Source organism: Chenopodium quinoa, unplaced genomic scaffold, assembly GCF_001683475.1.
Source record: "Chenopodium quinoa cultivar QQ74 unplaced genomic scaffold, ASM168347v1, whole genome shotgun sequence".
Classification (NCBI taxonomy): domain Eukaryota; kingdom Viridiplantae; phylum Streptophyta; class Magnoliopsida; order Caryophyllales; family Amaranthaceae; genus Chenopodium; species Chenopodium quinoa.
In genome coordinates this window covers 2,663,391-2,689,327 of record NW_018745248.1, presented here as the reverse complement: position 1 = coordinate 2,689,327, position 25,937 = coordinate 2,663,391, and positions in this window count along the sequence as shown.

The window sequence follows — 25,937 nt, the reverse complement described above, 5'->3', positions numbered from 1 at the left end:
GGGATTGTAGGGTAGATGAAAGTTGTGCAATTTTAATATCCATGATTTTATTGTGGCCTAGAATAGAATCAATTTGCGCATCCCTACTCTCCATATGCTTTTGCATATCGGCAAGCATTGCTCTAATTTCTGTCATGGCAGGGTCGGAAGGTGATGAGGGTGATGCTTGGCTTTTCTGGCTGGAATTTGGGTGATAATATTTTTGCTATGGTGGAGGTTGTTGTTGTGGTTGTTGTGGAGGTGGAGGGTTTTGTACATTGGTACTCCGGTATGAAAGATATGGGTGGTTTTGATAACCGACATTGTAAGAGTTGGAATATGGGTTATTATGCCTATAGGTTTGAAAGGCATTAACTTGTTCCAAGGAGCTCCTACAATATTGCTCCCAATGCCCTACAATTCCACAATTTTAACAAAAAGCTTCATTGTTAGCAATCGCAGAAAACATTAGCTAAGAGTTAGGGGCAACAGTAAGATTATCTAATTTTTGACAAATAGACGTTAATTGAGCTTGCAAAAAGGATACGGAATCGACATTGTGTTTTCCTTTATTTGCAAACCCCCTCGGATTCCCGTATTGGGAATTTTGTATTGACATGTCTTCGATAACCTGTCCTGCATCGTCCACATTTAAATTCATGAACCTCCCACGGGCTGCAGAATCTAGAACTGATCTAGAAGAATTTCCAAGTCTATTGTAGAATTCTTGGATCAATTGCCATTGTGCTAGATTGTGGTGGGGGCATTCTCTCTGTAGGTCCTTGAACCTCTCCCAAGCCTCATATAGGGTTTCATCGGCTTCTTGAGCGAAGTTTTGAATAGCACTCCTTAGTACCGCTGTTCTCTGTGCAGGATAATATTTATTATAGAAATTCAAAGCAAGAGTTTCCCAGTCAGTAATACCAAGTGCAGTTCTATTCAAACCATTAAACCATAATTTAGCCTTGCCACATAATGAAAAAGGAAAAATAATCTCCCTGATTTGGTCCTGCATGACCCCGGCTTGTCTAATGGTGTTACAATACTGGCAGAAATCTGCGATGTGAAGATTAGGATCTTCACCCTTAGCTCCGCTGAATTGCTTCCTCTTTATCATAGTGATAAATTGGGGCTTGATTTCAAACTGAACTCCATCTAGCGCCGGAGTGGGAGTAAGGTGCGGGAAATCTGTGAGCTTTGGTTGCGAGTAATCACTGAGTTTCTTCTGGGCCGTCATCCCTGATTCTGAATCTGAAGGAATTTCTGTGTCACTAGAATCAGAGGGAGGGTCTCTTCGACTGTTGTCTTCCTTAGAACCCGCCAGAATTTGTCTATAGATTTTCCTTTGCCTATGAAACGAGCGCCCGATCTCAGGATCGAATGGGATATAACCTTATCTGGAACACCACGACATAAACAAGGAACTAAAAGACAAATATGAGAATTGCCTCAAAGAACTAACGTTATCTGAGACAAAAGGGGATAATCTAGACTACAAAAACTTAATCAAAAATAAAAATAAAACCGTTTCCCCGGCAACGACGCCAAATTTTGATAGGGTAAAGTCGTATCCCCTAATCAAAAGTAATTACCTAAGTCCTCTAACTAAAGTAGATAGGAAAGTAGGGTCGAACTCCACAGGGAAACAAGTCTTTCTACTCCTAATTAATTATAATAATCTAAATTATCAAAGTAACCAATATTTTTGTAAATAAAGTCTATACTACGAAGAATAAGATCAAAAGAAATAAAGTAGGGAAAAATTAATATTAAAAGACCTAGGGCATAGGTTCACTAATAAACAATATTCCAGGGCAAATCATAATAAGTAATCATCAAGCATTGATTAATCGGATTACAAAGGGCTTTCACTACGTATTATAATCATAGAGTTAATTTACCGGTATTAAATCTCATCTGTCGAATCTCGACTTAACCATTTATAAATTAGTCCGCCTATTGAAACTAAGCCTAAACATCAATTCTCATCTGTCGAGTCTTGAATTAATATTGCTAAACTCATACAATTAAATCAAGTCAAACCTAATTACATAGCATTAAATCAACCAATAGGAAATTAACCAAGCATTGATAATCAACAATCACAAATTTACCCCTTTATATTATTTATTAAATCCCCATAAACCCTAGAAATAAAACTACTCAAACATCATCATAACTAAACTAATCAAATGAATAAAGCAAAACATAATCAAAGAAGTAAATAAAATAAATGAAATTAAAAGAGAAGAAATTGTTACCAAAAGAAATCTGGATTAATGAAAGTAATTAAGAACAAAGTTGAGAGAGAAATTAAGAGAGAGAAAATATCCTAAATAGAGAGAGAAAGTCTAAGAAAGAAGGTAATCGAAATTTACGTACATAATTTGTACTTAAACATTCCTCAAAACAAAGATTAAAACAAAACTAATCAGCTCTAAGAAAAACACGCGCCCGATCGGGCGAGGGGCCGCCCGATCGAGCCCGCCTTTTTTGCTCTGCCCGCTGCTGGTGTGCCGCGCCCGATCAAGCTTACGCTCACCCGATCGGGCGCGCTTCTTCCTTGAAGGTGCTTATGCGCGCATCCGCCCGATCGGGCGTATGCTTGCCCTATCGAGCCCGGCTTCTTCTTCGAGGCTTGGATTTTTTATTGGGCTCAATTCCTTGGCCCAATCCAGATTTCCTCATCGGGTCTTGATTAATTGATCCAATAGCCCCGGTTTGGCATATCGAGCCCATAATCACCGGCTCTCACCGATCTTGGGCTTCAAGAGTGGTCGTGTCCTTCTAGCTTCCGTAGTTGATCCATGAAAACCCGGGAAAATGCTCCAAAAGTGCAATTTCTTGTAAAACTCAACTAAAACTACGAAAACACTAGAAAACACAAATTAGTAATAAAAGTGGCTCTAAAGAGCCAAAAACACTACTAATTATGACCGTGGGACGGGGGTTAAACACTATATAAATTGGACATATCAATCATCCCATATTAATGTCACGTTCTTCTTAAGCTTCTTGAATATTGGTTCACATATTGTTGTCAATTTAGATATGAACCTACTTATGTATTGTAACCGGCCAATGAATCCTCGAATTTGCTTTTCGATTTTGGGTGGTGGCGTTGACATGATTGCTTTGATCTTGGTTGAGTCTATCTCTATTCCTTAAGAGCTAATGACATATCCCAAGAGTTTTCCTAAGGTGACTCCAAAAGCACACTGGGATGAGTTCAACCTCATGTTGTATTTCTTAACCATTCAAAGAATTTTCTTAGGGCTACCAAATGCCCCTGACAATCCTTTTATTTCACAATCATGTCATCTACATAGAATTCGACTTCTTTGTGCATCTTGTCATGGGGTAAAGAAGTCGGTGCACGTTGGTAAGTGGCACCCGCATTTTTCACCCCGAATGGCATCAGCGTGTAACAATAAGTGCCCCAAGGTATTATGAATGTTGTCTTCTCCATGTCTTTTTCTGCCATGAGAATCTTATTAAATCTTGCGTATCCATCCATAAGTGAGAGAAGTGTGTGGTTTGCAGTATTATCTACTAGAATTTTGATATGTGGTAAAGGGAAGTCGTTTTTTGGACTTGCCTTATTTAGATCTCGATAGTCGACACACATCCATACCCTTCCATCCTTCTTCGGAATTAGGACTACATTTGCAAACTACTTGAGGTATTTGGATACCCTGATAAAATTTGTTGTTATCTGTTTTTGTACTTCCTCTTTTATTTTAAGGGCTACGTCGGGTTTCATTCGACGTAACTTTGTTTTACAAGTTTCATTCTTGGAATTAGTGGAATTGTGTGTTGAGCTATTTCTCTATTAATTCCTGCCATATCTTCATATGACTAAGCGAATAATTCGATAAATTCTTTTAGTAGATTAATAAAATCGGTTCTTTCATCTTTATTAAGTGTTAGTCCAATTTTAACTTCTCTTTTAATGCTTGGATTTTTTGAGATATCAACCATTTAAGTATCTTCAATTACCGGTGTTTTGTTTTCAAGTGTTTCCATTGCTTTAATTATTTCTTTGTCATTTTCATTGTTAGTTAAGCAATGCTCGTCATCTTGGGTTAAAAAATGACACGAGGAGTAAGAAAAAGAGGACATATTATTAAATTCGGAAACCATTACATCAAATAAAGCTATGTCCGTTGGGACTTGATTACTAACTATTCTAGAAGAAGGTGCTAAAACAGATGAACTGGGAGAAGGTGCTATAACTAAGGACCAAGAAGACTCGATAGGGAAAGACTCTGACTCGGAATCTGACTTAGACAATTCTTCGAACATTGGTCGTTGTCCTGTTGTTATGGAGATTTTTCTTCCACTTGGAGTAGTCACCTTCATGGTCTTTCGCCATCCTTGAACTAAACCCTGTGCTAGAGTGATAAGCTTGGAAGGATTAAAGTTATCACTTTATAGTACTATTTTAATGAGCAAGGAATTGTCCTCAATATAAGTTGGCTCATTTTTCTCATGCCCAAAGAGAAGTCCCATGACATTAAAGTCAAAGCATGGGGGTGTTTTCTCCTTATGGGTAGGAGTTCGGACATCATCTATAAAGTTGCAATCCAAGAATATTTCAAACCCAGGTTGTCTTATCCCATTCTTGACAAAGGGTTTAGGAAATTCATGGCATGGATAGTCCTCTCCCTCTTTTGTGATTTTTCCATTTAGGGTAAGAGGATAATGATCCATTGGGATTGCTTTATTTTGGGTACGAGCATACGTGCATTGGCCTTTTCCCGGGCTCGCTTAAGGTCTTCCAGAGTCGGTTGAAAACCAAGTCTAAAAGTGTCCAATTTAGGGAGGCTAAGTAGTCCCATTTGCTTTTCTATCCCTTTTTGCTCTCTAAGAGTCATTCCAGGAAAGTGTCCCTATTTTTGGAGGATAGCATTTACTGTCATGTTAAAGTGGAGGTCGTAGTGAAGAGGGGTCTTTCCTCCTCCTCAATTTAGGGAGTTCTCTTTGTTGAAACCCCACAAGTCTTCGTCATCTTCATCATGCTCCACATTTATGATGGGATTCTCGATAGCATTTATTCTCATTGGTGAAGCATCAATTCTGACAGGGATTCCTCTAACTATAGCCTTCACTTATTGATGAAGGGATGAAGGGCTGGCCTTTAGGTCATGAAGCGAAGGGCGTCCCAACAACAAGTTGAAAGATGCTTTAATGTCTACTACTTGAAAAGTAGTAACATGTTCTATGACTCTTGCCGTTAAATTCATGGTGATAGTTCCAAGAGCTTGACGGCGAGTGTTGTCATAGGCTCTTATTCCCTGTGTAGATGAAGACAAGTCTTCATCCCTTATCCTTAATCGCTGATCCATTATCTACAAGTGTCCTTGGGACATTCATCCTCTTGTATATTACTGTGATATTTATTGCTTTTTTATGTTTATCACCCTCTGGAGGTAGGTCTTTGTCAGAAAAGGTGATCAAGTTGATGGAACTAGGAAGATCACTCGTGAGAAAGTTAACCAACCGCTCAGGAGTGGTTTCAGAATCTATTCCTATTTTATCTAAAGCATTCATCACTGCCAATCTATGTTAATGGGATGTAGCTAGCTAAGAGTTTCCATACATTTATATTAACTTTAGTCTTCTTTAGTTGTTTGACATCGTTGTCTTCTATGATGGGTATGGGAACTTGCTGAGTAGTAGGAATAGGTTGTTGCACGGTAATGGGAGGTTGATAAATTTAGTGTCTTCTCCTTTCAAAGAAAGGAAGGATCGACATACAAAATTTGATATTTGTGTCATGCTTTGTTCAGAAAATTGGCGAGAGTTACTAATTATTATACGTCTACTTATTTTCCATACTAATCAATCCAACCTATAGGTATAATAAGAACTTTACTCAGCCTGCAAAAAAGCAAGTGAACATAAACACGGCTCATAATTCTATGTTTTATGTCATTCTACTTATATGCATACACTCATCAATTCATCATACATACTCAATAATCATGCTAGTCACAAACATTTACAAATTTACTATTGTATAAAAGCAACTAATACATATGCAAATTTTAGCATAACTCAAACATGAATTACAAAATTACCTGCAAGTGCAATTTCCTGCAATGGCAAACCTCTAGATAACTGAATCAATTTGGAGAACATGACAACCGACAATGTAACGGCTCCCAGTAAAATCCAGGCCTACATAATTCAATCAATTACTGTACCAAATTAGATTTCAACAATCATGAGTTTTCAATAAGAATAAAAACCTTAGAAAATTTCCCAAAAATCAAAAATGAATTGAGAAAATGACCTGCAGCTAAATCTAGGTTTGGATGTAGAATTTTCGACGGAGATCTCTGAAGGAAATGTGTCCTCAACTCTCGTGCAATTACTAATATAATATGGATCGTATTATGGAGATAATAAATTCGTTTAGTTGGGTCGTCTTTACGTCTTGCTAGAGACCAATATTGATCATTGGGTTAAACCAATGCCAACTAAATGGATCCTATGAGGTCACACGTTACAGTGTTAGGTCGAACATGAATACCGAGTCCAAAAGTTGGGCTTAGTGAATGACTGGCCATAAGGAGTAAGATAGGAATAAGCCTTGCCCTAATTAGATAATATGATTATATATAATAAAGGGCTTGGGGAAAAATAGAACAGACGTTCATCTCTAAAAAAAAAACAACGTAATATTTTTCCCTTCCTCTCTCTCTCTACAACCGGTTAGAAGTTCTCCATAGAAGAGGAGATTAATCCCTCCCGTCCAACTAGCATTGGTGGAGGTTCGATCTACACTTGTGGACCAATATTAGAGGAGCAACAACTGGGGCTCTAATCTCCACAACAACGTAGAAGAAAGCTTGGGAATTCACGCACCAAAGGTTAATTCTAAACTATTATGTGATCCTTTATTTGTATATGCATGAGATCTTGTTTAGGTGCGTATGAATGAGATTCATGAAATTCCGCAAAGAATACCTAAAACCCTACAGTGGTATCAGTTAGCCCCTTGCATATAATTTACTGGTCACAATAATATGATTATTTTGATGTGTGAATTAGGCTAATTTTAATTTGATTAAGGGGAGGAATTGAATTATGGATTAAAATAACCTTATTAAAATATGATTTTAATTGATTGGAATTGATTAAATTGTGAATTTAATTGCTCAAATAGCCTCTAACCATATTTTTTAAGAACCCTAAAGCCCCAAAATTTCGAATTTGATGGTTATGAACCCTAATTTTCGATTTTAATTGTTAAATTCATGTAATATAATCTATTTTTCATATTTAAAATTGTTTAGATATGATTAATTAATTCATGTAAAATTGGTTTTATATGAATTGGGAATTATTTTATATGTAAAGCCCTAAATTAATTAAAATGGAGATTTTGATTAATTTTTCAGAAATTATGCATAAAAGAGTTTGTGTTTAATTGTAATTAGATCACAAAAATTAATTTTGCAAAAGTTGTAAAATTAATTTAACTCAAAAAAATTAAAAAAATAAAAAAAAAAATTAAATAGCTTGAAGGGGAGCAGCCACGACTGGGTGGCAGAACCACCCGTCGGTGGTCCACCGTGGTTGCTCCGGTGGTCGTCAGGGGCGGAGGGCAGCAGGAGTCGCTATGGGCAGGGGCAGAGCTGAACGTGCAATTGTTGCACGATTCTAGCTCTGCTCGGGCTAGTTGGCGTGCTGGGCTGCTGCCTGGTGCGCCAGCCAGCGCTGTTGTGGCTAGGCGGCCGCCTGGCTGCGGCGGCCAGCTGCTGCGGTGGCTGGGCTCCGACCTGGCTGCTGCAGCGGCTGTGACGTGGCTGGGCAGCAAGCTCAGTCACGTCAGCCCTGTTTTTCAATTTTTTTTAAAAAATAAAAATAAATAAAAAAAATTGATAAAAATAAATATAAAAAAATATCTGATTTATTTATTTTGGATAATATTGAAAAACTGATTTTTAAGGGGATATTGAGCAATTCCAATTAACGTTGTTTTGAATTGATTATAAGATAATTACATAATTTGTTTTTTTTTAATCTAATTAAAATTAATTGGTTGACTTATTTTAGGATAAAATCTTTTAAGTAGTTAGGATTCCAGTTTATCAAATATGATTTATATTCTAGGTTTTCCTAATTAATTGATTTATCTACTTACCATACTTAAGAATATCTTATATTTTTTATTATTGGTAAGTATAATATGTGATTATCCATAATTTGATTTTTTAATCGAATTAAAATTAGATGGTTAACTAATGATTAGGATGGAATTTTATATTGGTTAAGATAATCCTGGAATATAAATGTGATTTATTTTCTTAAATTATATATTTATTTGATTTCATCTCATTCGTAATTTAAATATATGATATTTTAATTATGGGAATGAATAATATGGAGATATTATCTAATCGTGTCCTAAAATATGTGATATTTTGAAATATACATTGCCTTAATTAAGAATATCTGATATTTTAGTTTAGGCAAAGTATGCTATGTGATTTATTATGCGGCAATTGTATGTTATATATGATATATTATTATTGCTATAAGTGACTAGTTTGGCCCAAAGTTTAAATTATAAAATACGATCTGCGTATCGTTAAGTATTTTTGTAATTTATTTTAATTATGAATTAGTTTAATTATTTAAATACTTAATTAATCCAAAGAAGAGCCCAAGATAAGAAGGCCCATGATGAAAATGGATGGAGATCCATGAAGATTTCAAGGAGGTTTCTAATCAAGCTTAGTTCTTAGGATTAGGGGCCATACTAGCTCATATTTATTCATTTCATTATTATTCTTAAAATGTTTATAAAGTTATTGAATGTTGTTATCAAATGCGCTAGATTTCACTGATTTATAACAACATAATAAACTTAAGTCCCACATTATTGATCCTCGCTTTTCCAAATATAAAGTACTTATTAAACACTTGATTAATAGTAATGGGTCATGCCTCCGCAAGGAATTATTATTAATCTTGGGAGGTAAGGTGAAATTGCGAATTTTGCACACTTAATTTGGTCATCCTCAACAAAATCATCAAAAGCGTTTTGGATTTTGAAGCAAGGGGATAGTTGAACATATGATTTTATCTATCCAACCAAGAATTACAAGAAGTTGTAATTAGTAAAGGAGTTTACTTACCTTGAAAATGTAACCTTAAGGAAGGGCCTCCGTCCGCTTAATGCTACATAGGGATAGGATATTGGAATCACGTTATTCATGAAGGGACACAAAATGAATATAGTGTAAAGTAGCTAAAATGATTTCAAAGGATGTTTGAATCATAAACTACTTCGATAAACATAGTTGAACTTTGTAATTATTTGCAAATATTATGTCTTTATTGATTAATTTTCGTGTTCTGAATATCTCCTCGATTGAAAGAAATATTGAGAAACGTTCTCAAAACCAAAAGAGTACCCGTAAACCATTATCCATGCTTTGCTAAAAGGGTTTTAAAGGCTAAAAGGAGTGTTAAAACCTATTTAATAATGTCACATGTCTAATGATAGCTTCCAAGAACTCAAAAAGTTTGAATAATTGAATGGCTCCACCTTTGACTCATTTTGAAAACGTTTCAAGTGATTGGACTCGATGGAGAGGTACAAGACCTCTAAAGAAAATATGACTGCGACTCACATAAGAACTCAATATTTTTCCTTGATCAATATGATTGAACATGGTAAAGGACTTGGATTTTCATACTGTCAAATGTTGACTAATTTAAGTGACATCATTCATCACTTATTGCATGCGGTGTTAAATACAAGATTAAACTCCAACATAAATTGTGTTGAATGGTTTTGGCAAAATTATGTAAGACGCTTAAAGTAGTTGAGCATAGTATCATTTTGAGCTTTAAAGAAATGTTCTAGATGGTTCAAATGAGAAAGGGTTAAGAAGGATGGGGACTACAATAAAAGCCAAAGGATAAAGAAAAGACAAATAAGTTGTCAATTCTTAATCACAAGGCTACTAAATTGTCAAGTGCTATTATGAATAGCAAATGTTTAAATTGAGGACTGGCTCCAAGAGATTGAAAACTACCCCATAAAGTACAGTTGGAAGGTAAAGAATGGAAATGTTCCACATCAAGTAGTTATAGAAATTGATTTAGCAAAAATCTACTTATTTGACATGTGATGTCAAGATTAACTCTCTTGTTGAAGAATGAGGTTGAGTTAAAGAGTTGAAAATTTGATAAGGGAAAAGTAAATCTACAATGTGAGAAACAAATTTTGTTTTACATGTATGACTTTACATTTCACTTAACTATATATAATTTAGCATCGACATAAATAATCGTTATTATATTCTTTCTATAATCAAAACATCACTCCATTGCAGTTACCACTGAATGTCAAAGATTCAAAGCATCGAACAAATGTTATTTTGTGCTTAGTTGAATCAAGGGATGTTTTGAAATGCTAAATAGGTTAAAGAGTTCTATATGTTAGATATAGATGAACCAATTCTATGTATGAATCACTTCTAGAAATGTCAATTTGATCAAAATATGAATAGAATTGCATACGGAAGCTCCGAAGGGATGGACTTCTAACATCATAATATTATGAATCCATTGATGCATGCAAATCTTATTTTAGTTTGATGATTGAAAAGTTTATCTTTTGGAGAAAAGGTGACGTGAACCCATGGTTGAATACATAACGATGTAATTAAGAAACCTAAGGTTCACAGGCTAGAGATGAACATGGACACTTCTTTTGAATATGATCACACATGCTTACATGAAGCATGAATCTGAAAATTTTGAAGGAGTTCAATAAGGTTCAAAAGAAGAATAAAATAAGACTTGACAAAAATTGCGATATGATCGTAACAGTTTACTTTTGAGTCAAATTGTTGACTTGGAAAGAATTCAAAAGCATTTATGATGTGATCGTAGTGATGAGCATTTGAGCCAAGAACTTGATGATCATCCCAAGGATTGTAAAATTAGTTTACAACCTACTTCACTAAAAGAAAATGTTTTTCAAATGGAGGAATTAAACTATATAAGATATAGCATAATTCATGATGAACTGTACCTATCTTCCAAACAATAGTTCTAAGGATACAATTTTAAAATGAGCTTTTTACACTAATTAGGAATGCGTCAAATCACAATGTAGATAAGACATCATATAAGATATGGATAAGAGAAGTTCTTATTTTGTTTTTCTACAAATTTAAGAATAAGAAAATTGTATTAAATTGTTTAATGCAATGTTGAATTCTAAAGCTTAGTACAAGGGTACTACAACCACGAAATGTTTTGAGGACAAATTGTTTGTTGCTCTAAATTGGTGCCTTTTTGAAAAAAAGGTGTCATTTCTAAAAGGCAAGTGGGAGCAATTCTGGAAAAGGTCGAGAATAGCAACATACCCTATGCTAATTGGCCCTTTTTCATAAGGCAAGTGGGAGTATAAGTCTCGAAGGTGTTCGAGATAAGGCAAGTGGGAGTATAAGTCTCGAAGGTGTTCGAGAGAACTAACAAATGAGCATGATTCACACCATGTTAAAAACAACAACACTTGGTCTCATTAATGTAATGGGATACGTAACCATGTGTCAAGGGCCACATTAAATGTATACCCTTCTTATGTTGTTCTTCATTGAAAATAAGTTTTCACTTGTTGCGCATAAACCCGCAAAGTCTAGTAAGTCTAAGCCAGAGAAATAAGTTTGATGGTTAATAAATTCTAAAATATTAATTTTTGAATGTAAGATTTGACGAGTCACAAAATATCTTAGTAAAATGAAAATCTGAAACGGTTTCCATGTCTGAAAAATTGAGTGTGAGACACTTGGTTGATTTGCATGAATTGGGAGGGAACCATTGAATGCAAAGAGTAGACAAGGAAGGAAAAATGTTTTCCAAGCATTGATTAGTCACTAAAGGATTTAACGAATTCATAGTATTGACTATGGTGAAATCTTTCGGTTCTAATATTGCTTATATCTATTCAGACTCTTCTAGTGATTTGAACTCTATGTGATATGGTTGATGGAGTTCAAAACACTATCCTGAAATTCTTCATGGAGCAAAATCTTCAATTTAATAAGTTAATCAAATTGGTTGATAGTCTTATAAATGAAGAAGATTGTACATACAAGAAGTTTAGTGGGAGCTATGTAGTCTTCTTGGTTTTGTATGTAGATGACATACTTCTTACAAGATACGATGTTTCCATACTTGAATAGGTCAAATAATGGCTAATGAATTGTTATTGTATGAAAGACCTTGAAGGTTTAAATGAGTACACCTTGGGAATCAAGATTTATTGAGATTGGTCTTGGAATAGGATTGAACTTGATTGAGAAACTTATATAGATGAGGTTCTCTCTACGTTCAAGCATGAAAACTCCAAAGGAGGTTTCACTCCAATGTGGCATAGCACATTGCTTATCAAGACTCAGTGCAAAGCAAAGACTGATGAGATTTAGCGAATGAGTGACATTCCTTGTGCAATTGCAAAGGATTCGTCATAAAGGCTACGCATTATACTCATTAGATGCATGTATGCACTTTTCAAATCGAATTTTGATATTTGATATTGGAAATTATAGAATTAAGATTTTCCTAAAGTACATGGAGAAGAACAAAAGGCAACGTCTAAGTATATGAAGATAACTATCATAAAAGAAAAGGTCGCAAAGTTCATATGATGAGAATGTCTCAAAATCTGTTAACTAAACTATTTCAGAAGCCTAAATATGAAAGTCGTATTAGGTTCAATAGAAATTGAACATATTAGATAGCTTTGACTGTGTATTGGACACAATTGCAAAACTATCAATTGTGTTCTTCCTATGTTTATCAATGTGAAACAAAGTTTCATACTTATTTAATCATGGTTTAGTATTAAATAAAATGTCCAAAATATTTTATGAATTTCAATGGGTTTGTCAAATGCGTGATTTGATGAATGAAACCCCATAAGTGAACTGTATTCATGGAATATTTATGTTCCTAATCCAAGTCGTTAAACTGGACATAAACGACTTATTGAAGAGGATTAGCATATAAGATTGATTGATAGCGCAGTTTCATGGGCTATGGGAACATAGAGATGTTCAGTCAATTATATGGATTTGTATGGTTGATACAGATTGAACTGACCTACTTAGAAGTTTTGAAAAACTTCGCAAATTATATTAGTGGATTCCTTAGACATGAGTGGAACACTACTCAATTGAACGATTAGTGTAACCTTGATGTTGTTAAATGTCATGCCGTAAAAGGGGACTATAAAAGCGACACTCGGGTTGCGCTAAAAGTTGAGTGGGAGTTTTGGTTGCCACAAGATTGAATAGGTCCTCCTATGTTAGATAGAATGGGTGTCTTAGCCTCTTGAAGAGTAAGGATTGGAAATGCATGGTCGTGCTCAAATGGATTACTAGATAATGATTTGTTTAGCAATTCAAACTCAGATTTCAAGAAATAATTTGAACGCTAGTAAGGATGACATAGAGATGTAATCATACTATCAAATTGGACACTAAGAGACTTAAGGAATTTAAAGATTGCACGCTTGTCTCAGACAAGTGGGAGATTGAAGGAAATGTGTCCACGACTCTCGTGCAATTACTAATATAATATGGATCGTATTATGGAGATAATAAATTTGTTTAGTTGGGTCGTCTTTACGTCTTGCTAGAGACCAATATTGATCATTGGGTTAAACCAATGCCAACTAAATGGATCCTATGAGGTCACACGTTACAGTGTTAGGTCGAACATGAATACCGAGTCCAAAAGTTGGGCTTAGTGAATGACTGGCCATAAGGAGTAAGATAGGAATAAGCCTTGCCCTAATTAGATAATATGATTATATATAATAAAGGGCTTGGGGAAAAATAGAACAGACGTTCATCTCTAAAAAAGAAACAACGTAATATTTTTCCCTTCCTCTCTCTCTCTACAACCGGTTAGAAGTTCTCCATAGAAGAGGAGATTAATCCCTCCCATCCAACTAGCATTGGTGGAGGTTCGATCTACACTTGTGGACCAATATTAGAGGAGCAACAACTGGGGCTCTAATCTCCGCAAGAACGTAGAAGAAATCTTTGGAATTCACGCACCAAAGGTTAATTCTAAACTATTATGTGATCCTTTATTTGTATATGCATGAGATCCTGTTTAGGTACGTATGAATGAGATTCATGAAATTCCGCTAGGAGTACCTAAAACCCTACAATCTCGACAAATAAGGTGGCACAAGCAAGGAAAATGAGATAAATAGCTTCAAGGAGGAGGAGATATAAAGGGGCGGAGTAAAGAATACTAGTGAGGAAAAGTAAAATGATGGATCACTCGATGTTTAGCAGTGAAAAAGCCATTAACGCCACTGTTGTTGCAGCAGAGCTTCGATAGTGAATGGAATCCGCCATTGTTAACAAATTAAGAAAAAGAAAAGAAAGGGGGATTTCGGCGAGAAATCAACGCTAAAATTGTAAGACTAAAAACCGTGTGATTGTTTGTTTTTGGAATGACGGTGACATGTTGTATTTCATATGGGAAGGTGGTCGGCGTTGCAGCAATGGTGGAGGGTTTTCGAAAGAGGACGGGTTTCAGGAGAGGAGGGAATAAACAGTGAGGGTTTCAAAGAAGCTCGAAAATGAAAAAGAAAGGGAAAAGAGAAGAAAAAGGGGTGGTTTTTTTATTTTTTAAATTTGCTACCAGTTTGAACCGGTGAACTTTAATTATTTGGCACAGGTTTGGTTGGAAACGGTGCTAATTCTCTTGAAACCAATTCCGCCCATTTTTTTTCCCCACTAGTGGGCATTAGTCGGTGCCCAATTATAATTTTCTACTAGTATATATACGATTATAATTATGGTATACATATGCATATGAATGTTCGTATTAATTTACAATTTTGATGGAAACTTACAAAAAACCATATAGTACTTATAATCCAATGGGCTTATAATTGTGATGAAACTAATTATAGTTTCTTTTGGAGATCGAATTAAATAATACATGTGTTTATCTTTAATTATAAATTATATTCTAATAATCCAATGGGCTTATAAAGACATCTAAGGCGGCATATATGCTCATAAAAATCATACTATTTTGGATAATGGACATCCAAGGGGGAGTATTATGAAATATATATTAATGTATGTCCATTATACCTTTGTAACCTATTAGCATTATTACTTCTCTTTGTAACCCCCCTTGTAACTCCCTTAGGCTTATTACATCCCTTTGTAACTATAGACACCCATTTGTGTCTCCCCAAAACAAAACCCTATGAATACCTTTCATGTCATTTGATTATCGAACGAAGAAAAAGTGTGAAAATTCTAGTGATGAGGATGTTTTGATTAAAAATATCTTCTTTCTGTTTTTGAAAATATTTCTTTTCTTACCTTATTTATGAAAAACATGCATTTCAATTTATTTTGGTCCATGACAAGGGTTCAATAATAGTGTTTTTGGATAGGGATTGAAAAGACATTTCCAACGATATATTATAAGCCCAAATCCGACGGATAATGAGGAAGTTATGGCCAAAATACTAAACTGGGCCCGGTTAGGTTTTTATATGCGGCCCAATGATCTAGAGGAGGGCCTATTATTAATTATAATTCCTAAAGATATTATGATTGGTTTTAGTCTTCTAGAATATTCTAGAGGGTTCTCTTAAATCCTAATGAAGTTAGGACTGATAATTATGTTTTAAAGAGTTTGAAATTGAATAAAACTACTCTTTTTAAGAATCCTTGTTTTGTATGAAGTGGAAGACAGTCAGATATTAATTTCGTGCCTCATAATATTTATCCTAATTGTATATTATTGGATAGATCTTGAAATTATCTTTCCAATGATATATTATAATATTAATTCCGAGCTATAACGACAAAGATATGAATGAGATATGAAACTCTATCCAAAACTGACACCCTTCTACTATTTCGGCCATATCTTTTTATCTACAAAAGATTTTTAATCTGATTTTAATTGGGATAGAAATTAGACATCAAGAGCTTTCCAACTACATATTATATGACTTATTTGGACTTTTGGATCAAAAGATATGATAAAAACAAAATCCGCAAAAACTGTCTTGCAGCGCCGGGCGCCAGCCTAGCGTCTGGCGACAAGCACGTGTTTGGCGTTGCGGTCGTGTTTTATTATTTTCGAAACTCTGATTCTTTTATATCATATCCGGCTGATTTTCTCTATAAATGGCCTCTTAAAACCTCCGCTTTAATCATCAATTCTTCTCACCAACTCTCATCAAGAATTTCTTGATTACTCTCTTTCTCTCTCTCTTCTAAACTAGCCTTTTGCATACAAAATTCCGCATTCAGCAGATCTGGACACATCTAGCCAAGTTCGAAGTTTTCTTCGCCCTAGACGTGAAAGGTTTAATATTTCTAAGGGTTTGGTCCCAAATCTCTATTTCAATTATTTAATTTAATTGTTTTGTTTTATTATTTTTCTTGAAGTTACTAACGTGTGTATTTTGTTATTAGAAAGAGGTACGAGGCATCTGGTGTGTCCATTTTATATAGTATTTTACCCCCGTCCCTTGGTCATAATTAGTAGTGTTTTTGGCTCTTTAGAGCCACTTTTATTACTAATTGGTGTTTTCTAGTGTTTTCGTAGATTTGGTTGACTTTTGCAAGGATTTACACTTTTGGAGTATTTTGGAGCAATCACGAACATTGGAGAAGCACGACCAGATTTTATAGTTCAAGACCGGTTAAAGCCATCGAACCGGTGATTAAGGGCTCGGTATAGGTTATACCAGGGCATTTGGACCGAGTATTCAAGACCGGAAGAGGAAACCCAGATTGGCCCGAAGAATTAGATCCCAATTGTAGTCCAATTAGTGTGCCAAGAGAGTCGCCCGGCCAAAAAGGCTGGCGCCCGGAGGCGCGCCCGGCCGGGCGGGAGAAGCTAAGGTCGGGGCCAGGTGATGGGCCCGGCCGGGCAAGAGATTCAACCTGAAGAGCAAAAAGGCGCGCCCGATCGGGCGCGTGTAATTATTAGGAGACGATTAGCGTCGTTTTAGTTTGTTTTAGTTTAGGATTTGTACGGAGTATAAATACTCCTCCGTAATACGATTTTAGGATCTCTCTCCAACTTTCTCTCTCTCTCTTTACTCTTTCTTTACTCTCTTAATTGTTCTCTTAGATTTTCTTTTCTCTAAAACCTTTGTTCGTAATCCATTCTTAATTCCAGATTTATTTTGAAAACGATTTCTCTTCTCTTAATCTGAGTTGTTTATTTTATTCCTTTAATCATGTCTTACTTTATTGCTTTGATTAGTTTAGTTTTTACCATGTGTGAGTAGTTCTATTTCTAGGGTTTATGGGGATCCATAAATAATATAAAGGGTTAATTTGTTGTTGTTAATTGTCAATGCCAGATTAATTTCCTATTGATTGATTTAATGCTCTGTGACTAGATTAAGCCTGATCTTTTATGCATGAGTTTGACAATATTGATTCGAGATTCGACAGATGAGAATTGATGTTTAGGTCTAGTTTCAATAGGCAAGTTAATTTATAAATGGTTAGGTCGAGATTCGAAAGATGAGATTTAATACCGGTAAATTAATTGTGTGATTATAATACGTAACGAAAGCCCTTTATAATCTGATTGATATATGCATTGATGAATGATCATTATATTCTACCCTGGAATATTATTTATTGGTGAACCTATGCCCTAGATCCTTTTATATATTATTTTCTTCCTATTCTTGATCTCCGTAGTTTAGTTTATTATTCAAATATAAATATTGGTTACATCATAATCTATATTATATTAGTTAATTAGGAATAGAAAGACTCGTTTCTCTGTGGATTCGACCCTACTTCCCTATCTACATTAGTTAGAGGACTTAGGTATTACTATTGATTTGGGGATACGACTTTACCCTGTCAAAATCTAGGATATTTCTTTTTGTCTCAGAGAACGTTAGTTCTTTGAGGCAAATCTCATATTTGCTTTTAGTTTTTTTGTTTATGCCCAGGTGTTCCAGATCAGGGTACATCCCATTCGATCCTAAGATCGAACGATCTTTTCATAGAAAGAAAAATCTCTACAAGCAAATCCTGGCGGATTTTGTTGATAATAATAATAATCATCGCCATCCTCCAACTGGTTCTAGCAATTCAGAGGTATCATCAGACGCAGAATCAGAGATGGAGGTTCCAAAGAAGCTTAGTGATTACTCACAACCAAAGCTTACAGATTTTCCATATCTCACCCCCACTCCGGATCTTGATGGGGTACAATTTGAAATTAAACCTCAATTTATAATGATGATAGAGAGGAAGCAATTCAGTGGAGCTAAGGGTGAAGACCCGAATCTTCACATTGCCGACTATTGTCAATATTGTAATACCATCAGGCAAGCCGGGGTCACTCAAGACCAAATCATAGAGATTCTCTTTCCTTTCTGTTTAACTGGAAAAGCTAAATTGTGGTTTAATGGCTTAAAAAGAACTGCACTTGGTATAAGTGACTGGGAAACTCTTGTTTTGAATTTTTATAACAAGTATTATCCTGCAAAGAGAATAGCCATACTACGGAGTGCGATTCAGAACTTTGCCCAAGAAGCTGATGAATCCTTATATGAGGCTTGGGAGAGGTTCAAGGACCTACAAAGAGAATTCCCTCACATAATTTAGTACAATGGCAGTTAATCTAAGCCTTTTACAATGGCATTGAAAATTCTTCTAGAATAATTTTAGATTCTGCAGCTAATAGGAGATTTATGAATCTTAATGTTGATGATGCATGTCAGGTTATTGAAGATATGGTGATACAAAATTCCCAATATGGGAATCCTAGAGGATTTTCTAACAAGGGAAAGCATAGTGTCAACTCTGTATCCTTTTTGCAAGCTCAGCTGACCTCTATCTGCCAAAAATTAGATAATCTTAGCACCGCCAATGTAGCTAATGTTTCTACGATTAATAATAATTCTAATGAGGCTATCTGTGAAAATTGTGGAATTTTAGGTCATTGGGAACAAGATTGCAAGAGTTCCGTGGAGCAAGTTGATGCCTTTCAAGCTTATAGGCAGAATAACCCATACTCCAACACCTACAATCCTAGGTATCGGAATCATCCGTACCTTTCCTACCGGAGTACTAATGTTCAAAATTCACCACCACAAGAACCGCAGGCGCCACAACAACAACAGCAGAAATATTACCATCCCAATGTTGGCCAGAAGAACCTACCACAACAACCCTCCTCATCTTCCGACCCTTCTTTGGAGGAAATTAAAGCAATGTTGGTGGAAATTAAAGCCCGTCAACAGGGAACTCTGCCGGCACAGCCGACCAGGCCTACGGATCAAGCCTATGCAATTACTTTAAGGAGTGGTTCAAACTATGAAGGGCCCCCTATGCCCAGAGTTGATGAACCTATTTTATTAAATAATGCTAATCTTGATTCCGTTAAACCAAACAATGTAGTTAATAGTTCTGCAGGGCTAAAGCATAATACTAACATATCTAATTCTACATTGCAGGGTACGACTCCAAAGAAGGTGGCTACTCCAGATAAGAGCAACAATGCTTCAAAGCCAATTATCAAACTTTCATTCCCCAATCTTCAATTGAAGACAAAGTTAAATAATCAGTTTGGTAAGTTCCTGGAGATGGTAAAAGATTTGAAGGTAACAGTTCCCTTCACTGAATTAATCACACAAATTCCTTCGTATGCAAAATTTATGAAAGAAATATTAACAAGGAAAAGGTCTATTAATGAGGTAGAGACAGTAGCTTTCACTGCAAAGTGTAGTGTCGTACTTCAAAATAAGTCTCCACCTAAATTAAAAGATCCGGGTAGTTTTTCTATCCCTTGTCATATTGGCAATCTAATGATTGATAATGCATTGTGTGATTTGGGTGCTAGCGTTAGTGTCATGCCATTATCTGTGTGTTCCAAGTTAAATATAGGTAAATTAAAAGCTACCAATATAACTGATAGGGTAAAGTCGTATTCCCTAATCAAAAGTAAATACCTAAGTCCTCTAACTAAAGTAGATAGGGAAGTAGGGTCGAACTCCACATGGAAACAAGTCTTTTTACTCCTAATTAATTATTATAATCTAAATTCTAAGTAACCAATATTTTTGGGAATAAATTCTATACTACGAAGAATAAGTTTAGGGAGAAAAACAATAATAAGAAGGCCTAGGGTCACAGGTTCACCAATAATTAATATTCCGGGATAAAACATAATAATTAATAATTAACATTGCACAAATAACATGATTAACAGGCTCTCGCAATTTATTAATCAGCAAAGATCTAACAGGCTCTCGCAATTTACTAGATCTAAGTTCCTATTAAAAATAGCCTTTAATATTAAATTAACATCTGCTCGATTCATCAATTCAATATTGCTAAACATTCACAATCAAATAACATCTTCTCGATTCATAATCTAATTGCAAAGAATTAAAACAATTCAATAAGAAATTATCATGCAATACCAATAATCAATAATAACAAATTATCCCTTCATATTAATTATGGATCCCCATAAACCCTAGAATTAAACTAATCAGACATAATCATACCTAAACTAATCAAAGCAATAAAGCAAGACATGATTGAAGGAATGAAAATAAACAACTAAGATTAAGAGAAGAGAAATTGTTACCAAAATAAATCTGGAATTAAGAGTAGATTAAGAACAAAGGTTTAAGAGAAAGAAATCTAAGAAAACAATTAAGGGAGTAAAAGAAAGAAAGAGAGAAAGAAAGAGAGAGAGAGAAAGGGAGAGAGAGAGATATTAAAACGTATTACGGAGGAGTATTTATACTCCGTACAAATCCTAAATTAAAACAAACTAAAACAACGCTAATCGTCTCCTAATATTTGCACGCGCCCGATCGGGCGAGGCATCGCCCGATCGGGTGCGCCTTTTTTGCTCGTCAGTATCAATCTCACGCCCGGCCAGACCCGTCACCAGGTGCCGACCTTAGCTTCTCCCGCCCCGCCGGGCGCGCCTCCGGGCGCCAGCCTCTTTGGTCGGGCGGCTCTCTTGGGCCATTATTTGGACTACGATTGGGCTCCAATTCTTCGGGCCAATCTGGGTTTCCTCTTCCGGTCTTGAATACTCGGTCCAAATGCCCCGGTATCACCTATACCAAGCCCTTAATCACCGGTTCGATGACTCTAACCGGCCCTGGGCTATAAAAATCTGGTCGTGCTTCTCTAGTGCTCGTGATTGCTCCAAAATATCCCGGGAAAATACTCCAAAAGTATAATTCCCTGCAAAAGTCAACCAAATCTACGAAAACACTAGAAAACACCAATTAGTAATAAAAGTGGCTCTAAAGAGCCAAAAACACTACTAATTATGACCAAGGGACGGGGGTAAAATACTATATAAAATAGACACATCAAACTCCCCCAAGCCAAACCTTTGCTTGTCCCTAAGCAAAGAACTCATCAATGAATCAGTAAATATGCTTCACCCTAAAAGTAAAAATCAAGCACAAACGATCCAAGGTAAATCAAATAAACATGCTTCAAAATCAACCAATCAAATCCATCTAACTACCTATCTCCCCTAACAATTGTCAAATAGAGCAAACCACAAGAGCATATAGAATTCAAGACTAGTGCTCACGCACTCAACTCTCATTTATGTGGCGAGTAAAAGATGTACTCGATCGCTCTCCAACCAACCCCTTATGTGAACAATGCCCTCCCAACTCACACTCTCGTGTGTATAAAACAATGAACGCTCAACCTACTAGTCGACTCGAAATATGTCAAATCATAACTTGCATTGATAAGCAACACTTTCACATTCATAAAATTCTATGCACAAAGGTCGGAAGGTCTTTAAAGTTTGTAATGTAAGGCTATGGTAAAAGGTAGGATAAATTTGGGAATATGTGAGAGAAAAGCTATGCATTAAGGGAGAAATCCTAGTAAAACTCATGATCAAAATAAATAATGATCAACATCTCCTACATAACCAATTCCAACAAAAATCCACCAAATATACTCCCAACAATATAAAGAATCCCAACTCTTATAATTAAAGCTCCATTTTTTTTTCTTTGATCAACCTCCAACTAGAACATTTGAACACTTTTTTTTCTACTGAAGTTCACTTGTTTTTTTATATATTTTTTTTCTTTCATAACATTATGCTTTATTTTTTCAAGAAAATATAACTCTCAAACTCATCAAAAATAAACATGATAAAAAAAACAACTTCTCAAAAACCCACCCAGATTGTGCAAAAAATAAGCACACTACAAACTCCCTCACCTCACTCACTAATAGCTCCCCCAAGCCAAGCTTGGGACTAGTAACCAATGGGGCAAAATAGGCTTGTAATGTGGCAAATAAAACAACAAAAAAGTCAAGGCAACAACATGTGTAGTAAGAAGGGAACAAATGTATCTACAATTTTCTGGAGGCTACCTAAAAGAACAAATGCCTTCGTCCTCCTCAATGTGCATAATAATGAATCATATAAACATTGCTAATAGTTGCAAACCAATACTCAAATTCATTGACATACCAGGAACTAACACACATTCCTAATCAAATCAACTAGTCAAGCACTATATTCACAAGTAGTTGGACAAAATTGACTCATGTTAAGGTTTCAAGGCAATCAAACATCAAATCATGATCAACTAATCCACAATGCTTATCATCATATACCAAGAATCAAAACAATTTTCTCAAGTAAGGGGCACAGGGAAGCATGATTTACAATTCATTGGAACATATTTTTGGAATTTTTTTTTCAATTGTTTTTTTTTTTTTTTTTGTATTTTTCATATATAAGAAAGCAATAAAACTAACCTAGAAAGCAATAAATCTACCCTAAGAAAACACACCAAAAATAAAAGAAAAGAGAAAAAGAAAGATACCAAATCCAAAATCTCCCCAAGCCAGAATCAGACAATGTCCTCATTGGCTCGGGAACTAGCCCAGCATAGCTAGTCCTGATCATCCTCATCCATCGAGCCGAAACCTGCACCTCCACTGCCACCTGCACCACCTACACCAGAAGAGCTACCACCAAAATAATCAGCATGAAAACTCCCCCTCGCCGGTCCCCCGAAAGGAATGTCCTGGCCGTACCCATGGAAGGAAGAATAGTCAATGTAAATACCATGGGCAGTGGGATCCCTATCGTATCCCTGGGGTGGAGGCTTAAACCAGTCAGGGTGAATAGCGTCGTCGGGAATGTTGCCCCGATGAGCATAATCATCGTACATAGGGTAGAGAGATCTACCCTGATTCCTCTATAGGTACCCTAACCTCTGGTCTATGGAGCCTACCATCCTCCTAAGGTTAGTATGGGAATGCTCGATACGTCCTAAAGCTTGACCTATACTCAGAAGGTCCCTATAGGATATAATTTCAAGCGTTAATCCCCTAGCTTGAACCCCACTGTGATCATACACTAAAGTACGGTGGCGTCCAAAGGGAAAGAAGATAGAGCAAAAGAGTCGCCAACAAGTTTTAGGAACTTGTAAACCGTTCACGAGGTGAAGGTTACACCCCTTAACGATCCAAGAGATCGTCAACTCCATAAGGTCTTGAACCAAAATAGGGTTCGGGGATGAAGGTACAAATCCAACCTAAAAGAGATTGAACCTGCCCTAATGATAGGCCTGTACTTTATTTTGATCGTATTCATGTGCGCTTTCTGACTAACATGCAAGTAATAGGATTAACCCTAAACATGTTTATCTATGTTGGTTAAATATTAATGCACAAACAAATCTATTATTGGCGATCACTTGAATTATAATCATAATTAACCCTAAACAAGATTATTAATTATCTTATTAAGCATGATTACAAGTACTAATTCCCCTTACACATGCGTAAAAGGCGTGATCAAGCAATAACAATAAATATAAAGCAACATAATAAAAATTATAACGATGATTATAATAATCATGCTAAAGCATAATGATAATAGCAAGATCCTAGGCATGATACTAACAAGATTAATAACAAACCCTAGCGTGCCACTAAGCAATAAAAATCAAAGTTTTAACCCTAACATGATACTAACATGAATAAATATTAGGAAGAACATAAAAGGCATCGTAACGATCATACTTGATATTAAATATACCCTAGACATGATACTAGGAATCATAATAACAACCTAAGCATGATTTCTACATCATAACATCAATAAAAACCATTAAAGAAATTACTTTGATGCCTCGTACCTCTTTATAATAACAAAATACACACGTTAGTAACTTCAAGGAAAATAATAATCAAAACAATTAAATTAAATAATTGAAAGAGAGATTTCGGACCAAACCCTCAGAAATTAAACCTTTCACGCCTAGGGCGAAGGCAACTTCGAATATGGCTAGGTATTTCTAGATCTAATGAATGCGGAATTTTGTTTGCAAAAGGCTAGTTTAGAAAAAGAGAGAGAGAATCAAGAGAATCTTGATGAGAGTTGGTGAATAAGAATTGATGATTGTAGGTGAATGTGGATGAATGTTGATGACTCTGGGTGAATCAAAACGGAGTTTTTACGACGTTATTTATAAAAAAAATCAACCAAAAAGATAAAATATCAAAACAGAGTTATGGCGCAGATAAAACGATGTTGGCGCCAACGCTGGCTATTGGCGTCAGACGCCAGAATTAGCGCCAGGTGCCAATGCTTGCGCTAGGCGCCAAGCGTAGCGCCAGGCGCTACAGCTGGCGTTTGGCGCTGATCTGGAAATTCACGCGTTTTCTTAAAATCAGATAAAAATTGCCGTACAGGAGGATAAAATCGTATTTTCCTAAAAAACGTTCTTTGATTTTAATTAAAACTCTGAAAAGTCAACAAAAGTCAATTTATCAATGATAATTGAATTAGGAATGAAAAGAACCTTCTAGAAGAATCTATAAGAATAAAACCACTCCTAATTGCATTAGGAATGATATATCTATATTAGACCCTCCCCTAGATCATTAGGCCGCATATAAGGCTCAAACCGGGCCTAGTTCAGTAAATTGGCCATAACTTCCTCAATATTCATCAAAATTGGGCTTATAATATATCGTTGGAAAGCTCTTGTCAAGCCCCATCCAACTACACTACTATTGGACCCATATCATTGACCAACCAAACTGGATTTTCTATTTTCTTAAAATAAGTTTTCAAAAACATAGAGAAGAGAAAAGAAATTAAAACTTTCCGCAACACTAAACTTTCCACACTTTCACTTCATTCGATTATAATTCGACGTGAAAGGTACTCATCACCGGGTTTGGTTTTGGGGAGACACAAATGGGAGTCTACAGAATCCCCCACTTTGACTGAGTTTGAAGAAACGCAAGTTTCGAAAACAAAAGTCAAAGTATCGATAGGGACGGAGAATGATTCAGAATAATCTGCGATCCTAAATCACTCTTGTAACGCCGATACCTGCAAACTAGCGTTAGTCAACGGATAAAAGAGTTAAGAAACGCATATCTTGCACCGTCGAGCACACATCTCTGAAAGTAACCGATTTACTGCCGCTTCACTGTTGTTTTGATGACCTTCTGCCAAGAGAATGCCATCCCTCTTGAAAACCGCTACGCTTGTAACTGCTTCTAATATAGAAGATTGCTTCGCTTGAAACTATCCTCTTCCGCTTTGATAATATTCCACGCCCAAGGGAATACTATCGAAGATTAATTCTCTTGAAACAATCCCCATCTGCATTGATAATATTCCACGTCTAAGGGAATACTATCAAAGATTGCTTCACTTGAAACAATCCCCATCCGCATTGATAATATTCCACGTCCAAGAGAATACTATCGAAGATTGCTTTGCTTGAAACAATCCCCATCCGCATTGATAATATTCCACGTCCAAGGGAATACTATCGAAGATTGCTTCGCTTGAAACAATCCCCATCCGCATTGATAATACTCCACGTCCAAGGGAATAATATCTAAGAT